Source organism: Ovis aries, chromosome 20, assembly GCF_016772045.2.
Source record: "Ovis aries strain OAR_USU_Benz2616 breed Rambouillet chromosome 20, ARS-UI_Ramb_v3.0, whole genome shotgun sequence".
NCBI classification, from domain to species: Eukaryota; Metazoa; Chordata; class Mammalia; order Artiodactyla; family Bovidae; genus Ovis; species Ovis aries.
This window is the reverse complement of record NC_056073.1, coordinates 38,256,378-38,281,137: the sequence shown is the minus strand read 5'-3', so window position 1 is coordinate 38,281,137 and position 24,760 is coordinate 38,256,378.

The window sequence follows — 24,760 nt, the reverse complement described above, 5'->3', positions numbered from 1 at the left end:
CTACATTTAGGTCTTTAATCCATTTTGAGTTTATCTTTGTGTATGGTGTTAGAAAGTGTTCTAATTTCCTTCTTTTACATTAGCTGTCCAGTTTTACCAGCACCATTTATTGAAGTGGCTGTCTTTGCTGCATTGTATATTCTTGCCTCCTTTGTCAAAAATAAGGTATCCATAGGGGCATGGGATAATTTCTGGGCTTTCTATCTTGTTCCATTGGTCTATATTCCTGTTTTTGTGCCAGTACCGTACTGTCTTGATGATTGCAGCTTTCTAGTATAATCTGAAGTCAGGAAGGTTGATTCCTCCAGCTCCATTCTTCTTTCTCAAGACTGCTTTGGCAATTCGGAGTCTTTTGTGTTTCCATACAAATTGTGAAATTTTTTTCTTCTAGTTCTGTGAAAAATGTCATTAATGATTTGATAGGGATCGCATTGAATCTGTAGATTGCATTTGGTAGTATAATCATTTTCAATATTGATTCTTCCTACCCAAGAACATGGAGTATCTCTCCATCTGTTTGTGTCATATTTGATTTCTTTCATCAGTGTCTTATAATTTTCTGTGTACAGTTCTCTCATCTCCTTAGGTAAGTTTATTCCTAGACATTTCGTTTTGTTGCATTTGGTAAATGGGATTGATTCCTTAATTTATCTTTCTGATTTTTCATTGTTAGTATATAGAAATGCAAATGATTTCTTTGTATTGATTTTGTATCCTGCAGCTTTGCTAAATTCGTTGATTAGCTCTAATAATTTTCTGATACTATCTTTAGGGTTTTCTATGTACAGTATTATGTCATCTGCAAACAGTGAGAGCTTTACTTCTTTTCTGATCTGGATTCCTTTTATTTCTTTTTCTTCTCTGATTGCTGTAGCTAGGACTTCCAGAACTATGTTGAATAATACTGGTGAGAGTGGACACCTTTGTCTTGTTCCTGGTCTTAGGGGGAATGCTTTCAGTTTTTCACCATTGAGAAAAATGTTTGCTGTAGGCTTATCATATATGGCCTTTACTATGTTGAGGTAGGTTCCTTCTATGCCCATTTTTTGAAGAGTTTTAATCATAACTGGGTGCAGAATTTTGTCAAAGGCTTTTTCTGCATCTATTGAGGTGATCATATGGTTTTATCTTTCAATTCATTTATATGGTGTATCACAATGATTGATTTGCATATATTGAAGAATCCTTGCATCCCTGGAATAAACCCAACTTGATCATGCTCCATGAGCTTTTTGATGTGTTGCTGAATTCTCTTTGCTAAAATTTTGTTGAGGATTCATCAGTGATATTGGCCTGTAGTTTTCTTTTTTGTGTTGTCTTTGTCTGGTTTTGGTATCAGGGTGATGGTGGCCTCATAGAATGAGTTTTGAAGTGTTCCTTCCTCTGCAATTTTTTGAAAGAGTTTTAGAAGGATAGGCATTAGCTCTTCTCTAAATGTTTGATAGAATTCTCCTGTGAAGCCATGTGGTCCTGGGCTTTTGTCTTTCGGGAGATTTTTGATCACAGCTTCAATTTCAGTGCTTGTAATTGGGTTGTTCATAATTTCTATTTCTTCCTGGTTCAGTCTTCCAAGATTGAACTTTTCTGGGAATCTGTCCATTTCTTCCAGGTTGTCCATTTTATTGCCATATAGTTGTTCATAAGAGTCTTATAATCCTTTGTATTTCTGCATTGTCTGTTGTAACCTCTCCTTTTTCATTTCTAATTTTGTTGATTTGATGCTTCTCTCTTTTATTCTTGATGAGTCTGGCTAAAGCCTTGTCAATTTTGTTTATCTTCTCAAAGAACCAGCTTTTAGTTTTATTAATCTTTACTATTGTTTATTTCATTTCTTTTTCATTTATTTCTGCTTGGATCTTTATGACTTCTTTCTTTCTGCTAATTTTGGAATTTTTTTGTTCTTTTTCCAGTTATTTTAGGCGTAAAGTTAGGTTGTCTGTTTGATGTTTTTCTTGTTTCTTGAGGTAGGATTGTATTGCTATAAACTTCCCTCTTAGGACTGCTTTTGCTGCATCCCATAGGTTTTGAGTTGTTATGTTTTCATTGTCATATGTTTCTAGAAATTTTTTGATTTCCCTTTTGATTTCTTCAGTTGGTTATTTAGAAATGTGTTGTTTAATTTGCATGTGTTTGTGTTTCTTACCATTTTTTTTTCTTGTAATTGATACCTAGTGTCATAGCATTGTGGTCAGAAAAGGTGCTTGATATGATTTCAGTTGTCTTAAATTTCCTGAGGTTTGATGTGTGACCCAAGATGTGGTCTATCCTGAAGAATGTTCCATGTGTGCTTGAAAAGAAGGTGTATGCTTCTGCATTTGGTTGGAATGTCCTGAAGATATCAATGAGATCTGTCTCATCGAATGCATCATTTAAGATGTGTGTTTCCTTAATAATTTTCTGTTTTGATGATCTGTCCATTGGTGTGAGTGGGGTGTTAAAAGTTTCCTACTATTATTGTGTTACTGTCAATTTATGTTTTTACGTCTGTTGGTATTTGTCTTATATATCGAGGTGCTCCTTTGTTGGGTGCATGGATATTTACAATTGTTATGTCTTCCTCTTGGGTTGATCCCTTGATCATTATGTAGTGTCCTTCCTTATCTCTTGCAATATTCTTTATTTTAAGGTATATTTTGTCTGATATGAGGATTGCTACTCCAGCTTTTTTTTCTTCCCATTTGCAAGAATATATTTTTCCATCCTCTCACTTTCAGTCTATGTGTCTTGAGGTCTGAAGTGGGTTTCTTGTAGACAGCATATACATGGGTCCTATTTTTGTATCCATTCGGCCAGTCTGTGTCTTTTGGTTAGAGAATTTAATCCATTTACATTTAAAGTAATTATTGATATACATGTTCCTATTGCCATTTCCTTAAGTATTTGGTGTTGATTTGGTAGATCTTACATCTTCTCTTATATTTCTTGACTATATAAGTCCCTTTAACATTTGTTGTAAAGCTGATTTGGTGGTACTGAATTCTCTTAACTTTTGCTTGTTTGAAAAGTTTTTTATTTATCCATCAATTTTGAATGAGATCCTTGCCAGGTACAGTAATCTTGGTTGTAGATTTTTCCCTTTCAGTACTTTAAATATATCCTGCCATTCCCTTCTGGCCTGCAGAGTTTCTGCTGCAAGATCAGCTGTTAAGTATATGGGGTTTCCTTTGCATGTTATTTGTTGCTTCTCCCTTGCTGCTTGTAATATTCTTTCTTTGTGTTTAGTCTTTGTTAGTGTGATCAGTATGTGTCTTGGCATGTTTCTCCTTGGGTTTATCCTGTATGGGACTCTTTGTGCCTCTTGCAGTTGATTGACTATTTCCTTTTCCATGTTGGGGAAATTTTCAACTATACTCTCTTCAAAAATTTTCTCATACCCTTTCTTTTGTTCTTCTGGGACCCCTATAATTCGGATATTGGTGCTTTTAATATTGTCCCAGAGGTCTCTGAGACTATCCTCAGTTCTTTTCATTCTTTTTACTTTATTCTGCTCTTCAGAAGTTTTTTCCCACCATTGTATCTTCCAGCTCACTGATCATTCTTCTGCTTTAGATATTCTGCTATTGATTCCTTCTGGAGTATTTTTGATTTCAGTAATTGTGCTGTTTGTCTCTGTATGTTTATTCTTTGATTCTTCTAGGTCTTTGTTAATTGATTCTTGCATTTTCTTCATTTTACTTTCAAGGTTTTTGATCACCTTTACTATCATTATTCTGAATTCTTTTTCAGTTAATTTGCCGATTTCCTCTTCATTTATTTGGACTTTGGTGTTTCTAGTTTGTTCCTTCATTTGTGTAGTATTTCTCTGCCTTTTCATTTTTTTAAAAAACTTACTGTGTTTGTGGTTTCCATTTCCTAGGCTTCAAGGAAAGTTGAATTCTTTCCTTGAAGAAGGTTGAATTCTTTCTTCCTATGGTTTCTGTCCTCCTAAGGTTGGTACAGTGGTTTGTGTAGCTTTGTATAGGGTGAGATTTGTGCTGAGTTTTTGTTTGTTTTTCCTTTGATGAGCAAGCCTGAGGGAGGTGGTAATCCTGTCTGCTGATGATTGGGTTTGTATTTTTGTTTTGTTTGTTGTTTAAATGAGGCATCCTGCACAGGGTGCTACTGGTGATTGGGTGATGCCAGGTGTTGTATTCAAGTGGTTTCTTTTGTGTGAGTTCATAACTATTTGATACTCCTTAGGGTTAGTTCTCTGGTAGCCTAGGGTCTTGGAGTCAGTGTTCCCACTCCAAAGGATCAGGGCTTGAGCTTTGGTCAGGAAGGAGGATTCCACAAGGGGCTTTTTATGGCATTAAGTGAGATTAAAGCAAATATCCAAAAATGAGAAACCAAAGATGAACCCCAGACAAATGGCAGCTACAAAATCAAGCAAATGATAATTAAAATAATGGAACATACACATATACATATATACCTATGAGCAAAGTCAAAACAGCCCAACAAAAATAAAGTACAGCAGACTGACCCAGCGAACAAAGGAAATACAAAATTATATTTCCAGTTAAGAACAAAACTAACTAAAACACAAACTGGAAAACAAAACTAAAGCAAGGTGCCAAGTGGGGAATAAAAGAATGAAAACAAAACTAACAAATATATTGAGAAGAAAGGAAAGGAAGAAAAGAGAGAGAGAATAGATATACAAAGTTAAATAGAGGTAGATGAAGAAGATTTATATCCACTAAAGATTAACTACAAGGGGAAAAGAATAGTAGGAAAGGCAGGCAAAGGAATAAATGTAGAAAAAAATGTAATAGGTTTAAAAAATTAAAAATTAAAATTATAAACAAGAGAGAAGAAAAAAAAAAAAGAAAAGCAAAAGAAGAAGAAGAAAAAGGAAAACTCCACAGAGCTGCAAAAGCCCAACGTGGAGTAAGAGATTTATAACAACAATAAAAAGTGTGACTGAATATACACATATACATATACACCTGTAAGCAAAATCAAAACAGACCAACAAAAGTAAAGTACAAGAGAGTGACCCAGGAAACAAAGGAAACCAAAAATCATATCTACTAGAACAAAACTAATGAAAGCACAAACTGGAAAACATAACTAAAGCAAGGTGCCAATTGGGAAATAAAGCAATGAAAGTAAAACACATATGTTGAGAGGATTGGAGAGAAAGAAAAGAAAAGAAAGAAAGAATCGATGTGCAAAGTTAAATAGAAGTAGATAAAGAAGATTTATATAAGCTAAAGATTAATTGCAAGGAGAAAAGAACAGTAGGAAAAGAAAGTAAGGAATAAATGTAGGAAAAATCATAGTAGGTTAAAAAAATTATAATTAAAAAAAGAGAAAAAAAAGGAAAACTCCACAGAACTACAAAAGCCCAATGTAGAGGCAGAGATTTATAACAACAAAAAAAGTGTGACTGAGAAAAAAGAAATAAGCTCAAAAGCTTAATTGGATTTCTTAGTGCCAATAAAATCAACAACTACAACAGCGGGGGAAGAAAAGAAAAAAAAATCCAAAAGTATCTACAGAACAAGTCAAAAAATAAGAATAATAAATGTTTTTCTTGAGTCACTGCTGTCAGAGTCCTTTTCCTCACTGCGAGTCACAGGTCCATCTTAACTCCCTAGGATGCCCTCCCACACTGTGCTGATCTCTGGACCTGCTGTGAGGGCAACTCAGATTCTAATTTGCTCCTACTCCTGTGTGTTCTTGCCTCCAATGTCCACAGCTATCAGAACTAGTGCATTTTCTTTTGTGGGAACTCTCAATAGCCTTTTATATATTCCATAGACATAGAGTCTGCCTAGTTGATCGTGGATTTAATCTGCAGCTTATACAGATGTTGGGAAGATGTTGGGTCTTCTTCCTTAGACACACTGCCCCTGGATTTTGGTTGTGGTTTTATTTCCACCTCTGGATATGGGCTGTCCACTGGGGTTTGCTGCTGAGGCTGCCCTGGAGGACTTGGGTCTGCCCCTGTGAGGGCCAGGTGTGGAGGTGCTGCAGCTGCTTGGGTCGCAGGGGTTCTGACAGCACCAGGTACTCAGGAGAGTTGGCAGCTAGGGCAGCGGGAAATACAGCGCTCTAGAAGGGTATGGCAACCAGTACTGGCCAATACGCTCCAGTGTTCTTGCCTGGAGAGCCCCCCTCCCTGACAGAGAAGCCTGGCAGGACACAGTACAGGGTTGCAAAGAGATGAACATGACTGAAGTGACCCTGCATGCATAGATGCAAGACTTGTTTTGCCCGTGGCAGCTCTGCCCCAGTGAGGGTCAAGCGTGAAGGTGGCACAGTGGCTTGGCTTGCGGGGACCCTGGTGGTGCCAAGTGTGCAGGGACATGGACTGTCTCCACCCCAGGAGTTATGGTCCTATCAGAGTCTTTTTCCAAGCCTTTTGTAGCTGGTGATCAGAAGGCCTCTTTGGCTAGACTTTCTCTTGGCCATTATTTTTTAAAAATGTATTTGTTTTCTCTCTCCTCTCTTTTTGGAGCTCCATGTAAAAGTATATTTGAATGACTCAAATTGTCTCATAGTTCCTTGATATTCTCAGCACCGTTTCCACCTATCTTTTTCAGTTGAATCTTTTGCTTCTTTCAAGCATACAAATATATCATTTTTTAAACAATGGTAATTTAACCTTCTTCCATTCCCATAATTATGTTCTTAAAAAGTGTTTGTGTATGCATATATATTAAAATGCTAAATAATGGAGTTAATAGCAGAAATTACTATTTATTATTACCCTTGACTCTCATAGGAATGATTCTAGAGATTCACTATTAACTTTGAAGCTCCAGCATATACTCTGAGTTTAAATTTTTATAATGTTATGAGAGTATCTTTCTATCAAATGCATTCTTAGCATCTGATGAGATAATATTGTATTTCTCCATTGACTTTTTATTATGAATTTTCAGGATACGTTTTCTAATTATGAACCATTGTTGTATTCCTGACACGATCTCCATTTAGCAATGATTCATTTGTTATTTCTTTCAGTGTACTGCTAGAGTCAACTTGCTAACATTTTATTTAGAATTTTTTTTTTTCTTTATGAATGAGATTGGTCTTTGTCCAATGCTTGGTACATACCAACATATAATTTGGGTACACAATACTTTGTTGTTAGATAATCTTAGCACGCTTCCTTCTAATTTTTTTTCTAAAACCACTTTGTGTCAAGCCCTGTGTTGAGCAAGAGCAATTTGAAGACAAATATTCTTTGGTTTCTGTCTTGGGGAAACACATCATCTAGTAGGGGAGAGAAACAAGAAAGTAGACATTTACAAAGTGAAGTGAAAGTGCAATAGTAGAGGCATATTGCAGGTAATCTGGGAGTTTATGGCCAAAACATATGGTTGATCAGTTTACACTGGTTGAATTGAACTCATCTTGTTTGGAAGATAATTTTGGGGAGAGGCTTTGCAATGAAGTTGACTTTTGATATTATTGATAAATAAAGGAATAGAAGCCGATTTCCTTCTTTGGAGAACTATGTAGAGCTCTAGAAGGCAGACAGACCTGATTTTACTGCATCATTCTTTTTGATAATCAACACCTGCAATTTCAAATGGAATTTTTTTTGCCTTCATGAATTTGTTTTGAGTCATAGTTTCTGAATTGTTTCCAAATCCTTTACCAAATTCAGCTAAACATGGCTATGCCCTGAGTTCAGTAAAATATTTCAGAAAATAATTTAATCTGTAAGTGGTTTGAGTCCCAGAGAAATTTAGTTGACTTTCTTGCCCTTTAGGTATTGGAAGTTATTTAGATTTAAAAGAAACAATCATATTCTATGTTTATTTTCCTTATATGTCAGCATTTTTATCTATTTTACCTATTTCCTTTATTCTTTTTCTCCTGGTCACATTTATAGGATAGGAAGTTGGAGAAAGAAACAAACATGCATAGGTCATCTATATTGTGATCTGTGCTGCCTGTCAATTCACAGCAACCCTTGCGGGAATATTCTTGTTGTCTTCTTTTTCTCAGTTGCAGTTTACTCGTGGGCACATGACTTAATTCTGGTAAAACTAGAATTCTCGTGCAGATGTGTGGAGTCCAAAGGCTTCCTACTGTACCATGGAAAGGGTTTGATTTCAGAAAGAAGTAGATGTTTCTGTATATTTATGATGTACTTATGCCTTTCTTTTTAAAAATTGAATATATTTAAGGTGTACAATATGCTGATTTGATACACAGATATGGTGAAATGGTTTTAACAGTCAAGGTAACATTTTCTCACATGGTTACCATCTTTTTTTTAAGAGAACACTTGAAATCTATTGTCTTAGCCAGTTTTTAGCATTCTATACAGTATTATTATGTTTTCATCATAGTGTACATTAGATTCAGCTTAGTAATTCTATACAACTGAAACTCTCTACCCTTTGACCAGTATCTCCCGTTGCCCCCACCTCCTCACCCATAGTGTTCTACTCTCTACTTCTGTGTAATTAGCTTTTTGTTAGTTGCACATTTAAGTGAGATCATGCAGTTTTTTTTTTTTTTTTGTCTTTCTGTGTCTGGCTTATTTCAGTTAGCATAATGTCCTCCAGGTTCATCCATATTTTTTCAAATGGCTTAGTCTCCTTCCTTTTAAAGGCTGAATTATATGCACACACACAGATTTTTCTTCATCCATTCATCCATAAATGACATTAGGTTGCTTTCATATCTCAGATATTGTAAAGGAATTGTAAATAATGCTGCAATCGACATGGAAGCACAGATACCTGAATATTTTCTTTTATTTTCTTGCACAATTGACATTTTACATACTAAAGAAAATCAAGGATAAAAAAGTAACTAATGAAGTAACATGTCTGACATGAGCTTGTATTTTTCTCATCAACGTTACTCATCTTGAACAACCACAAAAAGACCCCATACTTTTATGCATTCTAAGATGTTGTCTTGGGCTTTTAGGTAATTTGGAGGTAATTATAGATGAATCTTTGAGCCCCTTTTTTGGGGTGGGGGGCAAGAATACTAGGGTGGGTTGCCATTCCCTTCTCCAGGAGATCTTCCTGACTCAGGGATTGAACCCGGGTCTCCCACACTGTATGCAGATGCTTTACCATCTGAGCTACCAGGGAAGCTGTGACATTGTAAAGGAGACAGGGATCAAGACCATCCCCATGGAAAAGAAGTGCAAAAAAGCAAAATGGCTGTCTGAGGAGGCCTTACAGATAGCTGTGAAAAGAAGAGAAGTGAAAAGCAAAGGAGAAAAGGAAAGATAGTCCTATCTGAATGCAGAATTCCAAAGAATAGCAAGGAGAGATAAGAAGGCCTTCCTCAGCGATCAGTGCAAAGAAATAGAGGAAAACAACAGAATGGGAAAGACTAGAGATCTCTTCAAGAAAATTAGAGATACCAAGGGAACATTTCATGCAAAGATGGGCTCGATAAAGGGCAGAAATGGTATGGATCTAACAGAAGCAGAAGATATTAAGAAGAGATGGCAAGAATACACAGAAGAACTGTACAAAAAGTTCTTCACAACCCAGATAATCACGATGGTGCAATCACTCACCTAGAGTCAGACATCCTAGAATGTGAAGTCAAGTGGGCCTTAGGAAGCATCACTACAAACAAAGCTAGTGGAGGTGATGGAATTCCAGCAGAGCTATTTCAAATCCTGAAAGATGGTGCTGTGAAAGTGCTGCACTCAATATGACAGCGAATTTGGAAAATTCAGCAGTGGCCACAGGACTGGAAAAGGTCAGTTTTCATTCCAATCCCAAAGAAAGGCAATGCCGAAGAATACTCAAACTACTGCACAATTGTACTCATCTCACACGCTAGTAAAATAATGCTCAAAATTCTCCAAGCCAGGCTTCAGCAATATGTGAACCATGAACTTCAAGATGTTCAAGCTGGTTTTAGAAAAGGCAGAGGAACCAGAGATCAAATTGCCAACATCCACTGGATCATGGAAAAAGCCAGAGAGTTCCAGAAAAACATCTATTTCTGCTTTATTGACTATGTCAAAGCCTTTGACGGTGTGGATCACAATAAACTGTGGAAAATTCTGAGAGAGATGGGAATACCAGACCACCTGACCTGCCTCTTGAGAAATCTGTATGCAGGTCAGGAAGCAACAGTTAGAACTGGACGTGGAACAACAGACTGGTTCCAAATAGGAAAAGGAGTCCATCAAGGCTGCATATTGTCACCCTGCTTATTTAACTTCTATGCAGAGTACATCATGAGAAATGCTGGGCTGGAAGAAGCACAAGCTGGAATCAAGATTGCCGGGAGAAATATCAATCACCTCAGATATGCAGATGACACCACCCTTATGGCAGAAAGTGAGGAGGAACTAAAAGCCTCTTGATGAAAGTGAAAGAGGAGAGTGAAAAAGTTGGCTTAAAGCTCAACATTCAGAAAATGAAGATCATGGCATCTGGTCCCAGCACTTCATGGGAAATAGATGGGGAAACAGTCAGACTTTATTTTTTGGGGGGCTCCAAAGTCACTGCAGATGGTGATTGCAGCTGTGAAATTAAAAGACGCTTACTCCTTGGAAGAAAAGTTACAACCAACCTAGATAGCATATTCAAAAGCAGAGACATTACTTTGCCAACTAAGGTCCATCTAGTCAAGGCTATGGTTTTTCCACTGGTCATGTATGGATGTGAGAGTTGGACTGTAAAGAAAACTGAGTGCTGAAGAATAGATGCTTTTGAACTGTGGTGCTGGAGAATACCCTTGAGAGTCCCTTGGATTGCAAGGAAATCCAACCAGTCAATCCTAAAGGAGATCAGCCCTGGGTGTTCTTTGGAAGGACTGATGCTGAAGCTGAAACTCCAATACTTTGGTCACCTCATATGAAGAGTGGACTTACTGGAAAAGACCCTGATGCTGGGAGGGATTGTGGGCAGGAGGAGAAGGGGACAACAGAAGATGAGATGACTGGATGGCATCACCAACTTGATGGACATGAGTTTGGGTGAACTCTGGGAGTTGGACTCATTAGAAAAAACTCTGATGCTGGGAGGGACTGGGGGCAGGAGAAGAAGGGGACGACCGAGGATGAGATGGCTGGATGGCATAACGGACTCAATGAACGTGAGTCTGAGTGAACTCCGGGAGATGGTGATGAACAGGGAGGCCTGGTGTGCTGTGATTCATGGGGTTGCAAAGAGTCGGACATGACTGAGTGACTGAACTGAACTGAACTGGGAGTTGGTGATGGACAGGGAGGCCTGGCATGCTGTGATTCATGGGGGTCGCAAAGAGTCGGACACAGCTGAGCGACTGAACTGAACTGAATTGTTGGATGAATCTATAAGAAAAATCAAGTTTGCAACTGCTATTTTAGGCTTAAATCGATCAACTCAATTTTCTTCCACTTGTATATTCTACAAATTGGTCATATCAATTGTGGGTCATAATCACTCAGTCATGTCCAACTCTTTGCAACCCTGTGAACTTTAGCCTGCCAGGCTCCTATGTCCATGGAATTCTCCAGGCAAGAGTACTGGTTCTGTTCAGTTCAGTTCAGTTCAGTCGCTCAGTCATGTCTGACTCTGCGACCCCATGAATCGCAGCACACCAGGCCTCCCTGTCCATCACCAACTTCCGGAGTTCACTCAGACTCACGTCCATCAAGTCAGTGATGCCATCCAGCCATCTCATCCTCTGTTGTTCCCTTCTCCTTCTGCCCTCAATCCCTCCCAGCATCAGGGTCTTTTCCAATGAGTCAACTCTTCACATGAGGTGGCCAAAGTACTGGAGTTTCAGCTTTAGCATCATTCCTTCCAAAGAAATCCCAGGGTTGACCTCCTTCAGAATGGACTGGTTGGATCTCCTTGCAGTCCAAGGGACTCTCAAGAGTCTTCTCCAACACCACAGGTCGAAAGCATCAATTCTTTGGCGCTCAGCCTTCTTCACAGTCCAACTCTCACATCCATACATGACCACAGGAAAAACCATAGCCTTGACAAGACAGACCTTAGTCGGCAAAGTAATGTCTCTGCTTTTGAATATGCTATCTAGGTTGGTCATAACTTTTCTCCCAAGGAGTAAGCATCTTTTAATTTCATGGCTGCAGTCACTATCTGCAGTGATTTTGGAGCCCCCCAAAATAAAGTCTGACACTGTTTCCACTGTTTCCCCATCTATTTCCCATCAAATGATGGGACCAGATGCCATGATCTTCGTTTTCTGAATGTTGAGCTTTAAGCCAACTTTTTCACTTTCCACTTTCACTTTTATCAAGAGGCTTTTTAGTTCCTCTTCCCTTACTCCATAAGGGTGGTGTCATCTGCATATTTGAGATTATTGATATTTCTCCCGGCAGTCTTGATTCCAGCTTGTGTTTCTTCCAGTCCAGCGTTTCTCATGATGTACTCTGCATAGAAGTTAAATAAGCAGGGTGACAATATGCAGCCTTGATGGACTCCTTTTCCTATTTGGAACCAGTCTGTTGTTCCATGCCCTGTTCTAATTGTTGCTTCCTGACCTGCATACAGATTTCTCAAGAGGCAGGTCAGGTGGTCTGGTATTCCCATCTCTTTCAGAATTTTCCACAGTTCATTGTGATCCACACAGTCAAAGCTTTTGACATAGTCAATAAAGCAGAAATAGATGTTTTTCTGAAATTCCTCTTGCTTTTTCCATGATCCAGTGGATGTTGGCAATTTGATCTCTGGTTCCTCTGCCTTTTCTTAAAAAAGAATACTGGGGTGGGTTGCTATTTCCTTCTCCAGGGGATCTTCCCAACTGAAGGATGAAACCTGGGTCTCTCACACTGCAGGCAGATTCTTTACCACCTGAGTCACCAGGGACGCTTTGGAGTGTGTATGTAGTATACTGGAAAACAACACTGTTCTTGGCCTTGTTGCTTTCTTGTGGGAGGGGGAGACAAATGAGATAAATGTTTCAAGATAGCTAGAGGATCCTATGAGAGCACTTAGGAGGAGAACCTAACATAAAAACATTTCAGAAATTCCCCAAAGTCCATTGTTTTGCATCACCTGTCCAAAGGCAGAAAAAGAAGATATGGAATAAAATGAATATTTCTTTGTGACAAAGGATTCACACACACACACACACACACACACACACAAATACAGTTCTCATTGTGTAAATTTATGGGTGATGTCCTAGAAATCCTTGTAATGTTTTCTATGTCCTACTTTTCAATTGCCAATAATATGGTTTCGTATTCTACTATTATTATTCTCTGTATAGAGACAAGGCAAATAAGATGGTAAAATTTGCACTGCCATCCCCACGTCCTGCTCTTCCATAATCATTCTGAGAGGCTGGCCATTTGGGATTATAATTCTTATTCCTCAAGTTTCAGATTTGGGGCAAAGCTTGCTGTACTACATTGACTCTTAGAATGAAGTGTTTGGGTTTCCTTTTTTGAATAAACTTTATTGCTTATTTTTATGATATGCTTTATTTTATACCTGTTGCTATCTACACATCAAAGGGAAGTTGAATGGCTTATATTTACCATGCTATTTGAAGATAGCTATGCTAAACGTGGTATTTTTCCAAGCATTGCAGACTTTTTCTTTTCATTTCCAAGTATTGCAAATGCCCTTTTGTAACGCAAAACTCTCATTAATAACCATTGAAATGTTATTTTTTCTCAATCTTTTTTCTTGAAAGTTAGAGTTCTGCTATTGACTTAAACTTTTTAAAAATGCCCTGAGGATTTCCTTTCATAATAATAATAAAAATAAAGAAAATGAAAGAACACTGAACAAGAATGGCATTGTCTCCATGAATAGATATAGCAAAAGAATGAAGTCTGTGTTATGATTATCATCCTTGCCAATATCCTTTCAGGTATATTTTGTAGAATAAATTGAGGGTGAAGGACTAGGAAAGGCTGGAAGACATAAGCACAGACTTTCTTTTTTGGCTCAAGGTACTTCAGACCTAGCTAGGGCAGGATTTTCACCTAAAAGGAAGTTTTTTTCCTAATGATCTCTTTAGGCAAAGATAACCCACCCGTGATACCAAACCCTTTTTATATTAGATGAGGGTGGCATTATAACTGAAAAAGAATGAAAGCAGTTCTTTCTTCTGAAATAGTCTTGATATTTTTAAAATTTGGAAGCCTACTTGAGTGCCCAGATAAATCTGTGTTAGCCTTCTGTGTCTTTATATTGATAGCAGTATCATTAAAAATTCAAACAGAAAAACAGTAAAATAGGGGATGCTTTTGTTGAGTTATAAAAGGTAGAAACTTTCCTATTCTTCTGACAGAGTCTAGGCAGATGCTTCTAAAATAAAACATTTTGAATACATACAAAATGTGTACCTGGTTTTGTGTGAGTGCTGACATTTAGGATAAAAGGATGTTATTTCTCAATTCTGTTGAAAGGGGAAACAATTTGAAGATTTTGCCCTTCTATTCATTAAAAGTGAATTTCAAAAATCATATACCCTCTAATCATGCTTGTTTGTTAAAAGTTTATCAAATCAATTGTCTGCTGGTTTAAATTTCTATGTATCTTTTATTTCCACAGTATGAGTTTTAAAAATACTGGGAGGTTTTCTGTGATGCTGTACCTATGAAATATTCTACAGTCAGGAATTAAGGATTGTGGAGAGTCATACATGTTATGCCTCTTTTCCAGTCTTTCCTAAGACTTCCTTTTATCCATTTTCATGTAATGGCAAGATACCTTCACAGCATGAACACTGCAGACAGAGGTGGCTAGATTTTCAACCTTTCCTCCCAGTTCACATCCTGAGGGAATGTCAAGGGGAAAAGAAATGCTCTACAAATAGGCTGGACCTCACAGTTTGCTCTAAGGGAGCAAAAGTTTACATTTGTCAGAGCAAAATGAAGAAGCATGGTAGAGGGCGAACACTGGGTACTCAGCGTTAAGCGCCACCGCTCCCAGTCTAATGGGTAATAGAGTCATTAATTCTGCTGATTAACTTGGCCTTGGGGTTCATGGAAATGACATCCACCTCTTTTTTTTTTAAGCTCAAACTGTGGAACGAGGGAACATAAAAAAACAAGCTAATTAGAGAGAAATCGGGAGAAAAGAAGCGGAGAGAAAAGAAAGACAGTCTCAGCATTAATGAGACTTGTTTGGGGGAGAGAATGTGACAGGCTCTTCAAAAGCATTATTGTCACATGTGCCACCATTTCATAGATGGCGAGAGCTACCTTTGAGCTTCATGCTGATCGTTAATGATTTGAAACTATAAAAAGATTGAAAAGGTAAAAGGGAAAATGTCAGACTCAACTGGATTTTAATGAGCTTATGTTTTTTTTCCTAAGCTCAATAGCCTGGAAAGTAGAGAAAGTGCACATCCTTTCTCTCCTTCACTCTTTGGATTTTCATTTCTTTCTTAGAGATACAGTTGGCAAAGGCACAATGGGAGAAGGATATCAAAGGTCTAAACTCAAAGATCTGGGATGCGTTCCTTTTCTGAGAAGATGGGTGGTAGCTAGGGCAGCACAGGGGTTTGAATGACAATAAGGAGAGATTGATGGAGGAGACAGCAATAGCGCTTGTTTGTTTTTTGGGAACGTGCTGAGCCGAAGCCATCTTCACACTGTGAGATGTAACAAAGAAATCCAAAATGATTACGCAGGTTCATTTATCAGTATCACTGCTTCAGCTATTGCTGTGTGCAACAATGAGATGACAAGGCATTTATTGCTGATGGTTGGTTATTAGTCGCATTATAGGAAACATTAGAGCAGAGCAGGATGCATAGACCAGGGAGACAATAGCTTTCTGGGCTCAGAACTCAGCAGGGTAGCCATGTCATTAAATTTGGTAGTGCCAATTTAATTTTTTTAAAAATAAACTGGAAAGAAACTTTGAAAATGAATTCTGTAACCCCATTTTTACCTTAATAGTAACTGTCAGGATTCACTCCCTGGGCTCTCAGTTATGTGTTAGTAGGCTGAGCACACAGAGAAGGCTCACATATTTTCAAAAGAATTGAGTACTAGTGGGAAAATCAGAACTAAATTTCAATTCCTTCCTAGATGATTTTCTTGTGGTCCTTGAAACATTAAATCCTGATTATGGTACAGTACCAAGGAACAAATTACTAATCAGGCACCAAGGTCAAATCAACTGCCTTACTGATGAGTTTCTGATGAATTCCTTTCTGAAATAAGAGACCTACATTCCTGAGTTGAAAGTAGTAGCCTAGCTCATTGCAAAGCAACAGGGCTGCTAATAGAACGGGGGCTTGAATCCTTTTTTGTTTCTTCACAGTTCCTCTTCCAGCATCCACTGATGCAAATAAATCTGAACTCATCATGTATGTGTATCTGAGTTTGCTAGGTCCAAATGTGTGTTTTTGGTCTACTTGCCTGTAGACTTATTGTAAATAGAACAAAGTTGAAAACAACCACCTGAAGAAGATCTTGAGGGCCAGAGGGATTATTAAAAAGGAATTCTACTTAAAAAGCTTTCCATTCTAAAGCTTCAGAACACATTAAACATGAATTCATTTTCTCATCAATCCCAGATTACTAAAATAATTCTGCTCTGGAATAAATGGAGTCATGGAGGTTTAAATAAACTTGACCAAGGTTTTAGTCTTTCTCCAATTTAAGATTAGAAGCTTGGTTATGTATTTTAGAACTTATCTGATTTCTGCTCAAGGCCCTAGGTGTACTCTCTTATTCATTTGAAATGCCTTTTATAATAATGCCTTTAATAATCCACACTGTGGATTATTAAAATAAATTTTTTTGCCGTTGCAAGCAAGATGGAGGCTCCTTAAACCTCCTCTTTGGTGTTGGGCATGGACAAAGTCCAACATGAAGTGTGGAAGATATTTTTATAAAGCTTATTGGAGAAAATAAGGCTCGGTTCCAACCGGAAAGAGTAGTGTTTCTTAGGGATTAATTCCCTGAGGGCTCACTTTAGGAATTTCCTTTTGAAGAAATCTTTCTTGATCCGTAAGAACTGTGTTAAGTATCTCTCCTTTGTGCTTTTCCATCGTTAGACTTTGCACATTTTATTGAAATTGTTCATTTACATGGTTGTTCTTTTCTGTTTGAAGATGCAATACTAAGAAAAAAAATAAGCACAAATATTTGAAATAGTTGATCTTATTTATCAGCAGAACTTTAAAGGAAGAAACAATAGAAAAGTCTAAGTCAATGTCAATCTTTCTATCATATTTCCTCTGTTTTTTGTCTTTTAAAACTCCTTGAGTCTTCCTAGGTACCCTTTGGTCTTATTCACAGAAAGTCTTAGAGACCCTATTCGTGTTCCTTGTTCTCTCTCTCCTGCCAGTCATTTACTTTAAAGTGACATGTAAATTACCAAACAGAAAGTATATCTGTTTTGTTTTTAATTAAAAAATAATTGACTATGCTGGGTCTTTGTTGCTGTGCGTGGACTTTCTCGAGTTAAATGAGGGCTTCTCTAGTTGCGGGGTGTGGGCTTAGTTGCCCTGTGGCATGTGGAATCTTAGTTCCCCAACCAGGGATCGAACCTGTGTTCCCTGTATTGGAAGGTGGATTCTTAACCACTGGACCACCAAGGAAGTCCCCAGAATATATATTTATAAGGATAAAATTTAATCTTTCATCAGATTAAATCTTGTCTTTCATAGCCATGCCATAGAATATTTTGAGAATGTTTGTTGGGAAGAGAAAATACTTGGTTTCATAAGTGACCAAGATAGTTTCCAAAAAGGAAAGAAAAATGGCTCCCACACATTGACTCTTTTCTGAGTTGCTTTCATGGGATTTTATATAAGTTCTTGAGTTAGGTAAGTGACTTGGCAGGCATCCATGAGGTGCTGGGTAGTTTACAACTCCCTTCATGTATATTTCCATTACAATTTCCACAGCAAACCTATGGGCCAGCCAAACAAGGTCTTTAATTCCTATCGTGCAGATGAGCAAAGTGAGGAGCAGAGAGTATTTGTCGAAGGGCAGATGGACAGGCAGCTGCTGAGCAGTGGGGGTGATACTCAACACCTAGTCTTCCTGCTTCAGTACTTCTTTTTATGATTCACATCTAGACATCAGAATGAGCTCTTCAACTTGCTGCACGTTTACTGTTACGGTATTATTACTGTTGGTACATTTTGCACCAGGAGCTCCTCCAAAAAGGGCATTGCATAAAAGAATCTCAAACATTCACTGTTTAATGGCTATTCCTAAAGGTAGACACACTCTTTCTTCTAGAGGTGTACAGATGTTAAATGGCAAAAAATAAAGGCACATGCATAATTTAAATGGCACTTGATTTAGGAGGCACTCAATATGGCAGGATATAAACCTGTGTATAATTTCAATTCAGACAGTAAAAGAAAAAATATTTTCTAAGAGAAAAATACTCTGAAGGGTTTGCAGGCCACGGTAAGGGGTTCAGACTCTAGTCAGTCAGGAACAGATTCTAAGCCAGGGTTCCCACAAGTCCCTTCCCTTGGGATTTCATGAAAAACTGTATGAGGATGCCTTGAACCTGAAAATAGAGAAGAGGGACATGTCTAAAAATGGAGTGGGGAGAGAAGGTCATCTCCACCCTGAGCAGAGAGGTGTGGAAAGGTCTTGGGAAAGGCCAGTGTGTGTGTGAGTGTGTGAGCATGTGTGTGTGTGTTTGTGGATACATAAGACTTGCCAGGTTTTTGCCAGTGGTGTTAACTAGGAGAGCTATTGAGCAAGCACAGTGAGAGCTCCAGGGATCCTCAGCTGGAATCTGTGCAGGTGCGGCTTCCTGGTTGCTGGCCAGCGTTATTTTGCAATGTGCTGGCAGTAACCACTTTTAAATAGAAACATGATTGCACATTATTTTAATATTTCTCCCTCCTATTTTTTCACCCTACTGTAAATCAGCTCTGCTCTGAGCATAAAGTCCTTGCCAAGGTTTCCGGTAACAGATTCAGCCCCACTGGGTTGAGTCTGTTTTCTGTGCTTAGAAACATACTAAGTTTACCGGAGTTGGCTTAGTTCAAAGGCCCAAGTGAGAAAAATATTAACCACCCAGAGAAAACTTTTCTTATGCTTATGTGATATTTGGAGATGTACTGTTTCACTACTCCCAAGACCATGGCAGATAGCAGGTCACTATGTGACTGAATGAAGACTTGCCTCTTCTGGTTTGCTCTCTTGCCGTGTCGGTTCTAGGAGGATTCTATGGTAGATGAAGTCATTGGGAACTGAATAGATCCCTCTTCAGAACAGTAATTAGAGTAGTTTATACTTAGGTAACACTCTGTGTCAGACATTATTCTAAAGACTTTCTATATATTGCTTCATTTAATCTTCATCCCACTCTATGAGGAAGTTACTATTTTTGCGTGATTGTGCAAATGGGGAAACTGAGAGACACCTTTGTTATTTGCCCAAGGTCACACAGATTTAGTAAATAGAGAAGCTAGGATTTGAACACAGAGAATCTAAGATTAGAGTCTGTCTTCTTAGCTACTTGGCTATATAGCATCCATCTTAGTAGCTTGAGACTCTCTCTATTTTTTTTTTAATTTATTTTATTCTTATTTTTAATTGGAGCATACTTTCTTCACAGTTTGTTGGTTTCTGCTATACAATGTGAATCAATCATAAGTATACATATGTCCCCTCCCTCTTGAACCTCCCTTCCACCCCACCACCATCCCATCCCTCGAGATTGTCACAGAGCAGCGGGCTGAGCTCCCTGTGTTATGCAGCAACTTCCCACTGGCTATCTATTTTACACACAGTGATGTATATGTTCCAATGCTACTCTCTCAATCCATCCCACCCTCTCCTTCCCCTGCTGTATAACAAGTCTGTTTTCTATGCCTGCAAGACTCTCTTTTTATGCCAAGTCAAGGTCAGCTTCCCCAGTCTCTTCACTTCCTATTCGTGTACACATTTATCTCCTCAATGGAACTTCAAGTAAAGTTTCTTACCTGGTCTTGCTGCTGCTGCTGCAAGTCACTTCAGTCGTGTCCGACTCTGTGTGACCCCATGGATGGCAGCCCACCAGGCTCCCCCATCCCTGGGATTCTCCAGGCAAGAATACTGGAGTGGGTTGCCATTTCCTTCTCTAATGCATGAAAGTGAAAAGTGAAAGTGAAGTCGCTCAGTTGTGTACAACTTTTAAACCTAACCAAATCTATTCTTTGTATCACAAATACAAGAAAATTATTTCTACGCAGCAGAAGCATCCTTAGCAGTTTTCCTTGGTGCTCAGTTCAGTTCAGTTCAGTCGCTTGGTACTAGACAACACAATTCTTGTTTTGAAATAACCCCTGTCTTTAGTGAGTTCCCTTGGTGCTTGGCTTTGCACAATAAATTCATCTTCATTTAGTCCTTTGGAACACTTCTTATAAGCCCAAACGACCCATCACTGATAATATATTTTAAAAAGCACCTGATTCTTGCTCCTGGTTCTGTTACCTTAGGAATAAACTGACATGATTTTCTTACTGATTTTAGCTGGATGGTCACATTAATAGGTCATCAGGTCTTCTGTTTGTTTGTAAACCATTTGAGAGGCAAACCCCCTATTAGAACCAGTTTTTCTAATTTTTTTGTTTAAGGTTTTCATCATTGTAAAATACTCAGTAAAAACTAAAGTTTAAACATGAAAAGTGTTAACACTGTAGAAGTCAAAGTAATGAACTAAGAGTTAGGAGTTAGTGATTTTCGTCTCACATTTTTCAGTGATTAGCTATGTGACTTTTGCTGGGTGACCCTGAGGAAATCATAATGGGATCATTTTCCTCACTAATGAAACCAGACAGTGAAATTAGATAATGTCTTTTCAATTCTTTTTAGTCTCTAGATTACAATAGCCCCCCTTTCCCTGAACTCTTATCACCACCGCTTTCCACCAGAGATTTGAAAGGGATAAAACTGTAGTGGGAAATTTAAACTTTGATCTTTTCCTTTGTTAAGAATGAAAAGCTTGTATAGTGGAAGAGTTTATTGAAACTTTCTGGAGGGAGTTGATTGGTTTCACATGTGCAAATTTACATTTTGGATTTTACATTTTAGAGCACCATAAGTTGACCTGAGAATTAAAAGTTATGAGAAGATTCCTTTGTCTTCTGGTGACTTTTTGAAAGATCTCAAGATTGCCTGCATGCTTATGGTCACTAAGGATCCTTCTAACTCCATGTTTCTTTGTAACTGTGTTAGTATCACTCCTACTCAACCTGTGACACTATTGGCTGTCACGTGTCCTCCAAATCCTTGCTACTCAAAGTACTACTGTAGATCAGCAGCATCACTTAGGATCATGGTAGGACTGTTCGTGCGTGTGTGCTAAGTCACTTCAGTTCTGTCTGACTCTGTGCGACCCCATGGACTGCAGCCTTCCAGGCTCCTCTGTCCATGGGATTCTTCAGGCAAGAGTACTGGAGTGTGTTGTGGTGCCCTCCTCCAGGGGATCTTCCTGACCCAGGGATCGAACTTGCATCTCTTAAGTCTACTTGCACTAGCAGACGGGTTCTTTATCACTAGCACCACCTGGGAAGCCCTGTTAGGGCTGTAGACCTACTGAATCAGAAATTATAGTTTAACAAGGTGCATATCCCATGCACATTAATGTTTGGGATATACAGCTCTAAATCACGGAGATTGTTGGAAGTTCCTCTCAACATCTCAGCTTTCTGTTTAATGTGGTGCTACCTGAATCAAAATTTATGGGTATTTCAGAAACTCAGATCCTTGAGCTTAATTCCTCTACTAAGAATAGGTGTGGTAAGGGATAGGGGGCGGGCGAAGCATTATTTTCAACACATCCTAGGATGCTAGTTTCTCAAGACAGCACCGGCCTACAGCAAAATGTGGGTTTTGATGCATTAGGAAACAATTGACTCAAGTTGCATATGGAGAGGCGCATTGAAGAAAGTGAAATCGTGGAGGCAAGCTGTGTGCAGGAGGGGCAATAACATGATCCAGTGCTTTACAGCTAGGATTAGAGATGAAGAACCATTCAAAATTTATGTGGCAATTAAAAACCATTATCACTCCTCCCCCTCATGTCGTAAAACGATGGGTTATTTATCAACCAACCTTGTAGGACATTATCATGTTCCCTGTCTTGTGATCCATAGGATGCATTTGGACTCCTCTGCTTAATGAGGAAGAATATGAGAAAGCCGCTCTTTAGCAAAGGGGCGCTTTCTCTGGTGACCTCCAGCCTCTCGTTCCAGACTAGTCTTTCTTTTCCTTTTTATCATCACTTTGTCAGATATGTCTGATACTCAGTCTCGCCTTGGTGCCCTGAGTCCTGAACCAAGCTGTCGAGTGTCCAGTGCTTGTTTTTTTCCTCTCCTACTTCTCATTGTCCTTCACTCCTAAAATCTGTTCTCCATTATCTGTCAATTGCGTCGTGTTAAATAGCTCGACACTCTTTCCTCTGGAGTATCTGAATGTTAGCAACAAAATCCTATCTTTCTCTAGGTAATGGTCTCCGCTGGAGTCCTTCACATGTCAGTACAGGTGAGTGGAGGGGAAGTATTGAAAGAGGAAGGTAGTGGCAGTCTGTTCCAAATGCGTCTCAAACCCTTCCTAGGTTACATTGAAAGAAACTGAGCTTTCAAACCTTGCCTGGTTTTGTGTTACTTGGTCACGTTGTTTCACTCCAAAGTTTGTACCCTAAACTGCTACACCACTGGCATAAGAACACGTTTAATATATGGTTTCTCTGTTGCTGTAGAACATTGTCTTCTGATTATACTAGTTACATTAATATATGACAATAATAATCCTTCGATTCAGTTCAGTTGCTCAGTCATGTCCAACTCTTTGCGACCCCATGAATCGCAGCACGCCAGGCCTCCCTGTCCATCACCAACTCTCGGAGTTCACTCAGACTCATGTCCATTGAGTCAGTGATGCCATCCAGCCATCTCATCCTCGGTTGTCCCCTTCTTCTCCTGCCCTCAATCCCTCCCAGCATCAAAGTCTTTTCCAATGAGTCAACTCTTTGCATGAGGTGGCCAAAGTACTGGAGTTTCAGCTTTAGCATCAGTCCCTCCAATGAATACCCAGGACTGATCTCCTTTAGGATGGACTGGTTGGCTCTCCTTGCAGTTCAGGGGACTCTCAAGAGTCTTCTCCAATACCACAGTTCAAAAGCAGTGGCTGCGCTTTGCTGGAGCAGCTGTGAAGAGATACCCCATGACCATGGTAAGAGAAACCCAAGTAAGATGGTAGGTGTTGCGAGAGGTCATCAGAGGGCAGACACACTGAAACCATAATCACAGAAAACTAGCCAATCTGATCACACGGACCACAGCCTTGTCTAACTCAATAATAATCCTTAGTCCATGTTATTTCAGCTCTTTCATGGGTCTGTCTTCATTCAGTTCTTTACCTGCTGTTCTCTGGATATTTCGATAAGTGTGAAAAGTTATCAAGAAGGTGGTGTATGCTACCAGGAACTCTCTCCTTACTCTTATTTTTATTTTTGTAAGCAGTTATAGCCTTTATCCAAGACAAATAAAATTAATGCAGTTTATTTTAAGTGATTCATTTGGCCTGGGGACTACTTGAACAATTCCATTGGATATATTTCTTAATAAACAAATTTGACAAAAAAGGATCTACATTCTCCATTCAATAAATATTTGAATTTCTCCTTTTTTTAGTAAGGACTGGTATTGGGAGGTATGGGGCATATGACGTTCAGTCCAAAGTTATGTGGCCAGATGTGATGGTTGTGTCAGCTTGACTGGGCCACAAGGTATGTGGCTCCTTGTGTCTGAGAGGGTGTTTTTGCATGATGTTAACATTTGAATCAACGGAAACAGTGACAGACTTTTATTTTCTTGCGCTCCAAAATCACTGCAGATGGTGATGGTAGCCATTAAATTAAAAGATGCTTGCTCCTTGGGAGAAAAGCTATGATAAACCTAGACAGTGTATTAAAAAGCAGAGACATTACTTTGCCAACAAGGTCTGAACAGTCAAAGCTTTGGTTTTTCCAGTAGTCATGTATGGATGTGAGTTGGACCCTAAAGAAAGATGAATGCCAAAGAATTGATGCTTTTGAACTGTGGTGTTGAAGACTCTTGAGAGTCACTTGGACTGTGAGGAGATCCAACCAGTCAATCCTAAAGGAAATCAGTCCTGAATATTCATTGGAAGGACTGATGCTGAAGCTGAAGCTCCAATACTTCGGCCATCTGATGCAAAGAGACGACTCATTAGAAAAACCGTGATGCTGGGAAAGATTGAAGGCAGGAGGAAAAGGGGATGACAGGACGAGATGGTTGGATGGCATCACTGACTCAATGGACATGAGTTTGAGCAAGCTCTGGGATATGATGAAGGACAGGGAAGCCTGGTGTGCTACAGTCCATGGGGTCGTAAAGAATCAGACCCGACTGAGCAACTGAACAACAACAACAAGAACATTTGAATCAGAATCAGTAGACTGAGTAATGTAATAACATTCTTAATGTATGTGGATCTCTCCCATTGAGCTGAAGACCTGCTGCTTGATTGCTTTGAGCTGGGACCTCAGTCTTTCCCTGCCTTTGGATTCAAACTGAAAACTGAAACATGGGCTCTTCTTGGGTCTCCAACTTGCCAAATGCAGATCCTGGGACTTCTCAGTCTCCATAATCACATGAGCCAGTTTCTTACAATGAATTTCTTTGTGTGTGTATATATATATTCATGTATACCTCAGAGATATTGCAGGTTCAGTTACAGACTACCACAATATTGCAATAGAGTGAGTCACTTCCCAATGCATATAAAAGTTATATTTACACTATACTATAGTCTATTAAGTATGCAATAGCATTCTGTCTAAAAAAAACAATGTATATAGCTTGATTAACAAATACTTTCTTTTGCTAAAAAATGCTGTCACTTGAGCCTTCAGTGACTCAT